Raw genomic sequence first — 12,084 nt, 5'->3', positions numbered from 1 at the left:
AAAGCCACTGTAGGGTGAACAGGTACCCCTTCATTGAAATGAGACAATCTCAACCAATAATTACAACAAACCAACTCTTTGTTCTCATAATTATTAGTCACCATTGTTCGGTTCATAAATTGTTAACTAGCTTAACACTTTCTCGTAAGTATAACCCCTCATTTTAGATTCTAGAGTTCTGCCTCAATGAGACAACCGTAAGGAAAAACCGATTGGGGCAAAAACTAAAGCAACCCTATCCATTTCTAGAGTTTGAGTGAAGAGTCATGCAAATGACATACGTAAGGGGACACAAGCAAAGGTGACTTAAGGCCAAGCATGAAAATTACTACAAACTAATGAGAGAAACCGTGGGAAGAGTTGACACATGTCCTGCTCCTACTTACTATAAACACTCTCTCTCCATTTACCTTGGTATTGACCTATACAAAAATCACCCGTAGGGGGACACAAACAAAGGTGCCTCGAGACCGAGTATAGGTCTCATGGTGTGAACTTTAAGGGAGAAACAACCTTGATTATTGTTCATTAAACATTTTAATAAGCTTTAATAAACAATTGCATGCTTGTAACAAATCTATCTAATTCACTTTCCACGTCAATTCCCAGGTAGAGATGTTTTATTGTCGTCAGCTTAAATATCCCAGCCTAGACAGAACTGGCCTTAGACAAAGGTCCCTTATAGATACTACAACTTTAATATTTTATTAAAACCAATTTAATCCTATTAAACTAATTACAAAAATTAAACTTATTTCTAATCATATTAGAAACATTATGAACTTAGGTCTATGTGAATCATATTTTAAACTATTAAAAAAAAGGATTTTAACCTAAGTTAACATGCAAATCTTTATTATTGATTTTAATTTCTAATCTTATTTAATTACAACAATTATTAAAAAAAATGAAATAAATTAAAACCAAACATTGCATGTGAATCATACTTAGGAAAATTATAACAATTATGAAATTACCTAATGTAATGACATGCTTCATGCAATTAAAATTTTAATTTTCATTACTTAAACATTTATAACCATGATATACTAAAGTAATGAAAATAAAAAAAACAACGTTCATACATACATTCAACTATATATTATAACTCTTATAATATAAATGATGTACGACAATGTTATTAATGCATGCAAACATATATTGTAACATTTATATTATATGATGCATGGGCATGCTATAATATTAAATTATGTAACTATATTATAACAATTATAATATTTATGATGCATGATAAATATGTTGGGGTTGATGCCCTAAATCTCATAGGGTCCTATAGTTTGTAATTGTATTATACAAACATTTTATTTATGTAATAAAATATGAGATGTTTTATTTCAAAATTAGTTACATTAACCACAAACCAATAAAATAATATCCAAGGTTATCTTGTAGCTTAAACATGTATTTAGAAACATACGGGTGGATCATGTATAAGTGATAACCTAAATGGTCTGTAGTAGATGGATAAGGCTGGATACATTATCATGGTGACACTACGAGTATGGCCCGCTTTGTAGATGATATAATTGTTGTAAAGTGTTACAAATGATATGATCTTGATCATTCATGTGGAGACATGTGAGCGGAGATATTCTATACAAAGGAGTTTGTATAAGACTGGACCACGAAATGTTTAGTCTCATTATATAACGTCATTCATAATAGAGACTTACATTTCACCAGGATGACCATAGGTAACACGGTCTGAATCTCAAGTGAGTTGTGAACTCCTACCCATGAGGGCGATCCTTTGATTTTTATGGATGAGCATGGCAAGATTTCCGACTCAACAAGCCTACCAATTATGGGATTCGTCTGATTGGGGAGTTGGAAACACAACTACACAAGAAGGAATTCACTCATTCCCTGATGTTAAGATAAGTAGATAAATTGTTCACTTAAGGGCTGATTCTAGGGCTTGAATAATGTGGCGTCACACCCTCTTCTGGCCCGGGATGGCTTCGGTCATAGTTGGACTATGATTTATTGTTCATTAAAGGGATTAGTGGTACTTAAGAAGTTAGATGTAACTATAGGGACAAAATGGTAATTTTGGCCCGCTGTACTTACGAGCAATTTGTGAAAGGTCATTGTACTATTGATTGGTTATATCCAATGGACACAAAAAATATATCTGTAGTGTTAAGAGTTTAACTGTTGATCTTTAGTGGAGTGCCCGATAGTTAACGGATGGTGAATAATTGAGTTTAATTAATTATTTACGTACCATTGGAGCTTCAAGCTACAAGTCCATGAGGCCCCCTCGATAGCTCAACGGAATTTTATGAGAATCAATTTTTGGATTAATTTGAAAATTTCAAATTAATTAGGAATTAATTATATATAATATAATGAATTAAATTTTAATTATATATAATATAATTGCTATAACGTATTTGATATATTATAATATTAATGAGAGGAAATAAATATTTGAATATGATTCAAATATTATTTATATGAATTAGATTCATATAATGTAAATATGATTTATATCAAATGTCATTGGTGAGAGAAAAGAAACTATAGGTTATATGGTATTTTATACAATATATAAACTATAGGTTATATGTTATATTTGATATAACATATAGTTTGATATATATTATGTGATAAAGTGTTTATCATATAAATATATATACATTAAATTATTTATTAAAATAAATTAAGTTATTTTATTTTATTTTATTTCATTACTTTTTTAAATAATTAATGGGAGGGAGTTGTAACTCCCTTCGCCGCTCTTTTCTCTCCACATCACGTAAGTGGAGGGCTGCAGTTTTTCTTTTTCCTCCTTCATACAGGGAATACACAAGAGTGTGGTTAAAATGACAAAAAGGTTATGATTTTTTGTATCCTTTATCCTCCTTCTCTCTACTTAAAAAAAAAAAAAAAAAATCTTCCCTCTTAAAATCCAAAATAGCCAGAGCACCACTCCTCCTAGATTCTCATCCAGAAAATACCGAGGTTGCATTTGTGGTAGTGCCCAATTGGAGTTCGAGGGAATCCATGTGAAGATTGGTTTCTTCAAAGGTAAGGGTTATGAATCAAATTTCTTTTCTTCTGTATTGTTTTTATAAGCATGCTATAGTTCTTAATTAAATGCATAATTTATGTTCTTTCTCTGTAAAATTTATGTTCTATGAAATTTGGGAAAATTGAGACGATCTGCTTCCACTCAAGGACCCTTAATTGGATCCTTCAATTGGTATCAGAGCCAAGTTTATGGTCCATTTTTTCCCCAAAATTTTAGAATTTAATTTTACTTTTTTGGTGGGTTAATCATTTTGTATAATTCATTTGATGAATTCTGTGTTGAATGCGGTATGCATTAATGGATGTTTTTAGGATTGGGCATTTAGATTCATCGCTTTTATTTACAAAATTGGTTTTGTAAGGGCCCATGTTTTGGGGCATTTAATTGCGGTAGAGTTTGTATTTTATGTTTGTTGAGTCGATCGTGATGTTCCCGACCAATTTCTGGAGAATTCAAGGCATTTTCCATGGAGTTTCGAAGCTGTGCGAAATTGTACAGTGGGCAACTGTACAGAAGCATAGTGATGTTGTGCCCTAGCGTCACGACGTTTTGATGTAGCAAACGAAGGAAAACTTCATAGTGTCACGTAGTTCAACTTTGATTCCTAGGCGGTTCGTGGTCTGTTAGTCCTGTTCGATTCTCTGGTTCTCTGGTTCAAGCTGTTTGGGTTCATCTGGATTGGTTCTTGGTCTGGTTCGAATGGTTCAAGGCTTGGTTCACCTGTTTCGAACTGGATGGATAAATATCTTGTAATAGATATTTTTTTTAATAGGTGTCTAATCCCGGTCCATTAATTACTTTTATATTATGCATGTGATGTATGATTACTTTTATTATATGCCACAATGTATAAATTCCGACCATAGTTATGCATTTAATATCATGTATCATTTATATTATAAGTGTTATAATATATGTATATACATGATTTAATTAATATAGCATGTTTATGCATCATATAATATAAATATTATAATATATGTATGATGCATTAATAGCATATCTATGCATCATTTATATTATAATTTTTATAATATATGGTTGAATAAATGTATGAAGTATGCTATAGTATGTTTCATTACCTTATTATATAAATGTTATATATGTTAGTAATGAGATGAAATTACATGAAGCATGACACTACCTTAGATAATTTATAAATGTAATAATTTATTAATGTATGTCAAAACGTGTAATGTATGATTTTAATTTATTTCATTTGTTTATAATTATTATAACAAAATGAAATTAGAAATTAAAATTAATAATTCAGAGTTGCATACAAACCTTAGGTTAAAATCATCTTTTAATTTTTTTTTTTTTTTTTAAATATGATTCAGATAGACCTAAGATCACATTTCTAATGAGATTAGAAATTTAAATTTTATCTTTTAATCGGTTTAATAGAATTAAATTGATTCTTAATCAAAGATTAACTTTGTAACAAATGTATCTATAAGGGACCTTTTGTCTAAGATGAGTTCTGTCTAGACTGGGGTACTTAAGTTGATAGAAACGTAACACCCCTACCTGAGAACTTACTGAAGGATCCCATATTGAATGGCCCTTAAGTGGAAGCAGGAACGTCCCAAATCCCATTTTTGCAAAGAAAGAAATTTTACAGAAAAAATAAAAATAGATTATACATCTTAACAAATAAATACAACATGCTTAATAAAAAGAAAATTAAGGCTTCAGAAACCATACATTTAAAGACTTTCTTCACACAGGAAATCCCTCGATCTGCAAATCACGTACAGAATAGGAGATGACCACTTCGGAACGACCACTTGGAGTCCTTGATATTCTCTTGTGAGAATCCAGGAGGAGTGGGCTCGAGTGAATTTGGATTGAAGGAAGGAAAAATGATAGAAAGTAAGAGGAATTTAGAATCTCCTCTCTGAGATTTTTTCACACACTCTATATTCTTTCTCTGGCTTGCAGGTTGAAGATGAAGATACTGCAAAAATCCAAAAACCACCCACTTACGTGGATGGAGAGAAAAGAGGGTGAGGGAGTTGTAACTCCCTCCCTCATTTAATTTAAATTAGTTTTTAAAATAAAAATTAATAAAATTAATTTATTAAAATTATTCATTTAATATATATTATATATTATATATATTATATGAAAATTAACTTATCATATATATACATACATTAAACTATACTATATGTTATATCAAATATAACATATAACCTATAGTTTTAATATTGTATCATATGCAATATAACCTAAAGTTTCTTTTCTCTCACATATGACATTTAATATGAATCACATTCATATTAAATTTAACAATTATGAATCCAATTCATATAATCAACATTTTGATCATAATCAGATATTTGCTTCCTCTTATAAATAATATAATGTATCAAATACATTATAATAATTATATCACATATAATTAAAATAATTTAATTATATCTTATATAATATATTCCATCAATTGATTTGAACAATTCAAATTAATCCAAATACTGATTCTCTTTAGTCTTAATGAGCTACCAAGGGGACCTCATGGACCTATAGCTTGAAGCTCCAATGGTACGTGAATAATTAATTAAACTATTTAATTCAATTATACACCATCCGTTAACTGTTGAGCATTCCACTAAAGATTGACAGTTGCACACTTCGTACTATAGATATATTTATGTGTCTATTGGTATAACCAATCAACAGTACAATGACCCTTCACAAATTGCTCGTAAGTACAGCTAAGCCAAAATTATCATTTTGCCCCTGTAGTTACATCTAACTCTTCAAGTACCACTAATCCCTCTAATGAGCAATAGATTATAGTCCAACTATGACTAAACCCCTCTCGGGCTAGGAGAGGGTGTGGCACCACACTGTTCAAGCCTTGGAATCAGCCCTTAAAGGAGCAATTTATCTACTTGCCCCGGCCTCGGGGAAGGAGTGAATTCCTTCTTGTGTAGTTGTGTTCTTAGCTCCCCAATCAAACGAATCCCCAAAATGGTAGGCTTATTGAGTCGGCGATTTGACCACTCTCACCCTTAAAAATCAAAGGACCACCCTCATGTTGGGGTTGATGCCCTAAAGTCTCGTGTCCTATAGTTTGTAAATAGTATATACGAACACCAGTGATTGTTAATATATGATATTTACTTCACATCTTGTAGTTGTGCTCAATTATTTGTTTTATTTTCTTTACCACAAACCAATAAACATAAAATTTCTGGTTATCTATATGTGACTCAAGCATGTATGTGGGGACATATAAGTGGATCATATCTTGAGTGATAACCAAAATGGTCTGTAGTAAATGGGTAAAGGAGGGAAACCTTATCCTGGTAAGCTATGGACGTGACCCGCTTTGTGGAATGGTCACAAGTTTTGTGACTTGCCACAGATGGTCTGATTCTGATAATTCGTGTTGGGGACATGCGAGCGGGGGCGTACTATACAAAGAGTTTGTATAAGACCTGACCACAAAGTGTTAATGTCTCGTTATATTACACCATTCATGACAGAGACTTCACTTCACTAGGATGACCATAGGTAACATGACTTCAATCCCGAGTGAGTTGGGAACTCTTGCCATTGAAGGCGGTTCTTTGATTTGTATAGGTGCGAGTGGCCAGGTCGCCAATTTAAACCAACCATTTTGGGGATTCGTCTGATTTAGGAGTTGGGAACTCAGCTACACAAGATGAAATTCACTCTTTCCCCGAGGTAGGGGTAAGTAGATAGATGGCTCCCTTAAGGGCTGATTCTAGGGCTTGACGATGTGGCGCCACACACCTTCTCTTGGCCTAAGAGGTGTCCACACATAGTTGGACTATGTTGTATTGTTCATTAGAGGAATCAGTGGTACTTAAGGAGTAAGATGTAACTACAGGGGCAAAATGGTAAATTGACCCAGTTGTACTTACGAGCATCTATGAAGAGTCATCGTACTCATGATTGGTTATATCCGATGGACACAGAAATATATCTGTGGTAAGAAGAGTTCAACTATTGGTCTTTAGTGGAATCTCTGACAGTTAACGGATGGTGGATCTCGTGGCTAAAGAGTTTAGTCAGCTATTCACGTTACGTTAGAGCTCGAGCCACAGGTCCATTAGGTCACCTGGGTAGCTTGGATAAAGTCGAGAACCAGTGTTTGGGTTAATTTGAAATGTTTCAAATTGACAAGAGAAGTTCAATTATATATGAATATAATTGGACTGGTTAATTATATTATGATAATGAGATACATTATTTTGGAGGAAATTAGATATAAATATGATTTATATCAAGTAGAGGAGAAAATACTATAATAGATATATGATATCAAACTATAGGATATAAATTATAATATGATTAAATTTTTTAATTAAATTAATTGATTAATTATTTGATAATTAACTGATTAATCCACGTTTCTACGTGGGAAGTGGGGATGCGAGGGTTATGGATCCAGTGGATTAAAACAATGAAAATCGTTTTCATTTCATATTTTTTTCAATCGTGCATTTCATATTCGCCCACGCCCAAAACGAATCCGTGAAAGCGTGATCGCGAGAGCCTATACGATAGAAGCTCGTTTGTCTAAATGATCGTCTACCTCACGCGTTCTCTAAACGATCGTATACATCTTTCTTGAATGATCGTTCAGTTTTTCCTACACGATCGTGTAGCTCTACTATACGATAAGCATTTCCGCTATATGATAGTAGAGTTCATCTCCCACTCGCTTATCGTCTACACGATGTCTTCTCCTCCATCCTCTACCAAACTCACTAGAGCCCACTCTTTGGGTTTTTGACACCGAGGATACTCGGGTTTCTCTTGTGGTGGTGTTGTCCCCGTTGCATTATTCGTGTACGCTCTGATCGTGCTGTTGCAGTCGACATACATGTCGAGTGCTGGTAGATCGGTGGGAGGTTTTCCACTGCTGTGGGTTCACACATATGAAGAGAATCTTCATATGGTATGAACCTTTTCCCTTGTGTTTTATTGTATTTTGAGCATGCCGATAATGAGTTTTATATGCATGACTGTATGTCTTGAATGTATGTCATTTGTGTTTCGGTCACTGTGAAATCGGAGCAATCTAAACCCGCTCATGGAACTCTCGGTATGAGATCCTTCAATTGGGTATAAGAGCCAGGTTTCTGATACTCCGATTTCATTTGTTGTAACGAAATAATGTTTATATTCATGGTGGGTGCATTTCTACACTGTTATAAGTGTTAATTCTGTTGTGGATGTGCCGAATTAATGGATGTTTTTGGGATGAATTGCATCAGTTTGTTTAATTCCTTTTACATTTGCGATTGTTTGTAAAGGCCCCTGTGTTTTTGGGCATAAATAATCGTACTCGAGTATGTATTCAAAATGTTGGGAGTCTTGAAACGTTCGTCAAAGTTCTGGGCAAAGGTTGCGGCTCTTCGAGGAAGGAGATGATCTAGGGTTGATCGCATCGTGCAGAAGAGGTTCTATGTGATCGCTGTCCATCGCATCGTGAAGATGAAGAACTATGCGATCACAGTTGAACGCATCGATTGAACGATGGGGTATGCTATCAAGAGTTGGTCGTATCGGGTTGACGATCGGACACACGATCACTTGAGTATCGTTTAATGCACGCGCGAGTTAGACGATTGTTTGGGTCAGCTAGCTTTATCGCTTAGTAACTGACTAAATGATCGCTTAGCATCGCAAGGTAAATCGTTTACCAAGTTGCATGCATTGGTTAGATGATTAGACGCTCGCGTATCATTTAAAGTGCACTAGACGATCGTTTAGGTCAACAAGCTTCATCGCTTAGTAACTGACTAAATGATCGCTTAGTAACTCAAGGTAAATCGTTTACCTGTCGTCGCGCTACACGATCGCATGGAAGATCAGGCTTCGTAGCCTCGTCGTCGTCTACGCGATCGTTTGCTATTGTTCCTATTGTCTAGTGCGTGCTGAATGATCGTCTACTTGCTGGAGTTTGCTACACGATGAAGACCTCCTGGCGGTTCAAGACCCAGTTTGCTTGTGAACCGGTTTGCTCGATGAAGAATGTAATAGATAGGGCTTTTCATTCTAGTTTTTTAGTTTAAAGGCTCATCCCAGTCCATTGATCTATTTGTTTAATACATGCAATGTATGTTTTATATGTCATATGGTAGTAAATTCCACCTTAGGTTATGCATTGATCATGCATCATCTCTTTATTGTAATTGTTATAATTTAGAGAAGCATGATTTTAATTATGTAAGAGTATGCTCATGCATCATATAATATAAGAGTTATATTTATGCATGCATAAAAAACATTGACATGCATCATCTTTATATTATAATTGTTATAGTATAAGGGTGAATGATAGCATGTATATAGTAATGACCGGACATTGCATGAAGCATAACACATAGGTTACTTTATAAATGTTATAAAGGTCTCGTTATGCGCAATATTTTTTAGTTGTTTCTTTTTAAGAGTTAAAGAGAAATTAGAACTAAAAGAAATAAGAAAGACATGCATGCTCACTTAGGTTTAATTCATGGTTTTAAAATGTTTAGGATGGGGTAATTAAGTTGACGGAAACGTAACACCCCTACCTAGGAACTTACTTGGAAAGGTGAATTAGATAGATTTGATGCATGCATGCAAGTTAAGGACAGTCCATTAAAGTGTTTAAATGTGACTACTTGAACTTGTTTATATTTCATATTGTTTATGAGCAAACTTTAAAAAGACCACTTAGACTAAAATCAGTAGCCGGATTGTCTAGATTAATGAATCCCTAGGTAGAACATTTAGTGAGAGGTACTTGGGGCATAAGATGCTTCACTTAAACCTTTCACTTTTCTCTTAAATTCCATACCGTGAGATCTATCCTCGGCCTCGCGGCACCTTTGGCGTGTCCCCCCAACGGATGGTGTATCAGTAGGTCAATATCAAGGTGGATGGAGAGAATGTTAATAGTAAGTGGGAGCGGGAAGTGCGACAGCATATCCCTCGGTCTCCCTTGTTAGGTTGAATAAAGTTTCTACGCATCGCCTCGACGCACCTTAGGAGTGTCCCCCCTAAAGGATGGCAGTTTTGCGTGTTTCTTTATTTGATCTCCTCTAAGAGGATAAGGTAACTTAGTCTCTTGTCCTAATCTGTCTTTTCCCTATGGTAAGCGCATTAGGGCGGGACTCTAGCACCGAAAACGAGGGGTTACACTTACACGGAATAGTTAAAGGTTAACGATTCTGGACCGAAAATTGGTGGTTGTTAGGTTCAGTTCCAAGAGTTGGTTTTGCCTAATGGTTGAGAATGTCTCATTCTAGTGAAGGGGCAACTGATCACCCCACTGGTGGCGTTTGTCCTGACTCACTGGGGCATCATTGCAACATAGAAGTCTATTGCTTAAGGTAATTGAAACTGTTTTGCAAAACAAATAGGTTTAAAAGTGGTTTAGCAAAATCTAATCAAGATTTGTTCGTATTTTCAGCAATTTTTCCAAATGGCTACAGCCATCTTATCGTCGTTAAGCGTCGAAAAATTAACTGGCGACAATTTTTTCAACATGGAAACACATCATCACGACGATTCTAATCATCGAGAATCTCATGTTCGCTCTCATGGAGGCTTGTCCTTCTATTCCAGCCCCAAATGTCGCTCAAAATGTTCGAGAGGCATATGAGCGATGGACAAGGGAAAATGAGAAGGCCTGGGCCTATATCTTGGCAAGTCTTTCTGACGACTTGGCCAAAAAGCATGAGCCTATGGTCTCAGCCCATGAGATCATGGAGTCCCTGCGGGGGATGTTTGGACAACCGTCTGAACAGCTTATGCATGAGGCTCTTAAATACATATTCAACTCCAAAATGCAAGAAGGCACCTCTGTTTGTGAACATGTGCTAAACATGATGGTCCACTTCAATGTGGTGGAGTTGAATGGGTCTACCATCGATGAGGGTAGCCAGGTTAGCATAATCCTGCATTCTTTGTCAAAGAGCTTCCTGCACTTTGTTAGTAATGTGACTCTAAACAAAGTGAAATATAACCTTACAACTCTACTCAACGAGTTGCAGACATACCAATCTTTACTGAAAAGTAAGAAGAACCAGAAGGGTGAGGAAAATGTTGCTTCATTCTCAAGGACATTCTATAGAGGTTCGACCTTAGGAACAAAGTCTACACCTTCTAATTCTAACTCTGCAAAAGGGAGGAATAAGAAGGGTGGTAAGGGAAAAAGGAAAGCACCTGCTAACCCACCGCCTGTCGCCCCGAGGAGGCGTCCACCAGTTGCTAAGGGAAAGTGTTTCCATTGCAACCAAGATGGACATTGGAAGAGGAACTGTCCTCGGTATCTGAAGGAGAAGAAAGTAGCCAAGGCTAAGGCCAAGGCGGATAAAGGTAAATGTGATTTACTTGTGCTCGAAACTTGTTTAGTGGAGAATGATGATTCAGCCTGGATAATTGATTCAGGCGCCACTAACCACGTTTGTTCTTCTTTTCAGGGGATTAGATGATGCGAGTAGGCACCGGGCATGTCGTCTCTGCTGTGGTAGTAGGAGGACTCCAGTTGACTTTACATAATAGGTTTCTAATTTTAAATGATGTATATATTGTTCCTGAACTAAAAAGGAACCTTATTTCTGTAAAGTGTTTATTGCAATGTAAATACACTATTTCTTTCAATTTCAGTAAAACGTTTATTCATAAAGATGGTATCTTTATTTGCATAGCAAATCTGGAATCGAATTTATATGTGCTAAGGCTGTTAGCCATTAATTCCCTCCATAATACTGAAATGTTCAGAACTGTCGTAACTCAATCAAAACGTCAACGAATTTCTCCAAAAGAAAATGCCCAACTTTGGCATCTACTTTAAGGCACATAAATCTCAATAGGATTGAGAGATTGATGAAGAATGGACTTCTAAGTGAGTTAGAAGAACATTCTTTACTTGTGTGCGAATTTTTCCTTGAGGGTAAGATGACTGATAACGGGCAGAAATGCACGTTATTATAGTACTAAGTTCTTAAACAATGTTGGATTGCATTGATGAAATATGTTAAATTGTGTCCATT

The sequence above is a fragment of the Benincasa hispida genome, chromosome 1 (assembly GCF_009727055.1).
Source record: "Benincasa hispida cultivar B227 chromosome 1, ASM972705v1, whole genome shotgun sequence".
Classification (NCBI taxonomy): domain Eukaryota; kingdom Viridiplantae; phylum Streptophyta; class Magnoliopsida; order Cucurbitales; family Cucurbitaceae; genus Benincasa; species Benincasa hispida.
This window is presented reverse-complemented; position numbering follows the sequence as displayed.